Source organism: Penaeus chinensis, chromosome 9 (genome assembly GCF_019202785.1).
Source record: "Penaeus chinensis breed Huanghai No. 1 chromosome 9, ASM1920278v2, whole genome shotgun sequence".
Lineage (NCBI taxonomy): Eukaryota > Metazoa > Arthropoda > Malacostraca > Decapoda > Penaeidae > Penaeus > Penaeus chinensis.
The window spans coordinates 35,610,730-35,613,229 of NC_061827.1; the positions used below are offsets into that span (position 1 = coordinate 35,610,730).

General features: G+C 56.1%; 1 protein-coding gene across 1 annotated transcript in view; it reads right to left on the reverse strand.

The window, feature by feature from the left end:
- LOC125029021 (serine/threonine-protein kinase NLK2-like) overlaps positions 1 to 2,500 on the reverse strand; it is a 187,230-nt gene that overhangs the window by 21,780 nt on the left and 162,950 nt on the right. The window lies entirely within an intron of this gene.

Here is a 2,500-nt window from a genome sequence, read left to right on the forward strand (position 1 = left end):
TGGTCTCTAATTCAAATGTACAAGAAAACCACTATATTATCTGGCAGGTCCAGAGAAAAACTCAGTATCTGTTTAACAGCTTTGTTGAGCCCCTACCAACCAATGTTTAAGGTGTCCTCTATAATAGCCTTTTACACAGGTATCCTCTTCCTTCTAAATTTCAAATCTTTTTGAGTTCGCAATCACACTGTTCCCTGTTGCGAACTTGCAGAACTTTCCCTTTCGTTATTTGGTGCATCTGACCCCATCCATCTCACGCCTCCTCAAGAAGGTCCAAAATTTCTGTTGAATTCGGCTTCGCGCGTCACATATCACCGCTTTCTGTTCCCAGACGGAAATGCCGCATCCAAAGCCCCACAAAAGCGGCAGTTGCAGGTCAAAAACAGGAAGCGTCGTCTTTAATGGACCGCCAGTTCGGACAGTGGGAGTAATAGAGACATCCTTCAACGCCGACGGACGCGAGGGCGTGGTGGGGCGCGTGCCGGTGTCGGCAAAGCACTAAATCGTAAGTTTGAGGACTTGCTAGAATTGTGGCGATTTAGGAAGCTGTGTCTTCAAAATACACTTTTCAAGACGTGCCTCCGTCCCGGTATTCACGTCTCGTTTTTTATACGGGTATCAGTTTTTAAAAAAATGAGGAAGACTCGTAGAAACATATATACGTCTGGACCAGGTTTCCTTCGCTGATAGAGCCGAGGATCCCCTCTCACAGGGCACATTGTCCCGGACAGCCATGGCAGTTAAAGTGGTGCGAGTTCGCGCGCACGCGTAAGGAGGATGCGGAAGGAGCACACAGCCACATCCTGTTTCGCGATCAGCTTTTCAGGGGCCGCGAGATGACTACTTGGCAGTCAGTCCCGCTTAAGGATGCGCTACTGGTGTTTTGTCAGCGGGCCGGGATTTCGCTGACACCGTGGCCGGGGCGAATGAACGGCCCCCAGCGTGGCCGCTCGCGCTAACTGTTTGCAGTCGATTGGCCTTTCTGTTTGTTCGGCGTCCTGTGGCCCGGCGCGAGAACACAGAATGCACAGGTAGACGTCGAGTGCTAAATAAGTCATTTGCGTACAAATTCATGTTAGTATGCAACCACGTTTGCATGCATGCCCACAGCTGCAGTACGTATACATATATCCTTAAACTTGACTAAATGAATGAATGAATGCATACATGCAGTGTACCCAGCGCGCATGAATGACTGCATGTAAGCATATACCGTATGCACGAGCGCACGTACCTGCGTCCAAAGGCATACGTGCATCCACATGCAGTCACACCCAGATGAGTGGGATTCCTTTCCGCCACGCGCTGACCACGCTGCCCCTCGCGCGCAGCCGCTCATGCGAGGGCGCAGGAAGGCGGGCGGGGAGCCAGCAGGACACGCAGGATGCGAGCGGGTAGAAAGATGGCGACGTGACCCAGGCGTGTGGCCCGGCCTGACCAGCCTGCCTTATCCTCAAGCTTCATCACCTTTAAGTTCGGAGGGTACAATGAGGCGCTATATATCAGGCGGACCAGGCGGTGCGGAGGTGTGGAGGTGTGGTGGCGCTCGCCCACTCGCCCTCGCACTCGCACTCGCCTTCGTCCTCGCCCTCGCCCTCGCCCTCGCCCTCGCCCTCGCCCTCGCCCTCGCCCTCGCCCTCGCCCTCGCCCTCGCCCTCGCCCTCGCCCTCGCCCTCGCCCTCGCCCTCGCCCTCGCCCTCGCCCTCGCCCTCGCCCTCGCCCTCGCCCTCTCCTTCTCCTTCTGTCCTTCTTTCAGTCATTTCTTATTCCTTCCCCCCCTTCCACTACTTCTACCTCCCTGCCCTTCTCCCTGCCCCTCCTTCCGCGCCGCAGCCGCCATCATCACAAGCGCTACCACTGTTTCCTGACCTTATATCCTTCCTGACCTTGAAACTTCCCTGATCTTACATCCTCCCCGACCTTTATATCCGCCCTGACCTTTTGTTCTTCCCGCCTACGATCCTTGCGAGATGTCAAGGACTTCCAGAGCACCGAGGCAATGGCAGGACAGGCAGCGTCATGCAACGCGACGGGAAGCCAATCAATCACTAATCAACAGGTTTGCCTTTGCGAATCAGGAAGAAATGGGTTCTGGAAAGGACGTGGGGTCTGTATTCGAGGCGATCCTTTGCTCTATTTCCCTCCTAAATGTGATGGATGCATTTGCAGGCAGGCTGGTAGGCTTTAGCAAACCTCTGGTCTGACAGCGTGCAGGCCGGTAGGAAGGACCCGCCCCCCACTCCCTCTCCCTACCCACCCTCGCCCCACCATCACCTCCACTCCGTCACTCACTCATCTGGCTTGAACACAACAAGTACGTCGCCCCCCTCCCTCCCTCCCTCCCTCCCTCCCTCCCTCCCTCCCTCCCTCCCTCCCTCCCTCCCTCCCCTCCCTCCCTCCCTCCCTCCCTCCCTCCCTCCCTCCCTCCCTCCCTCCCTCCCTCCCTCCCTCCCACCTTTCTCTCTCTCTCTCTCTCTCTCTCTCTCTCTCTCTCTCTCTC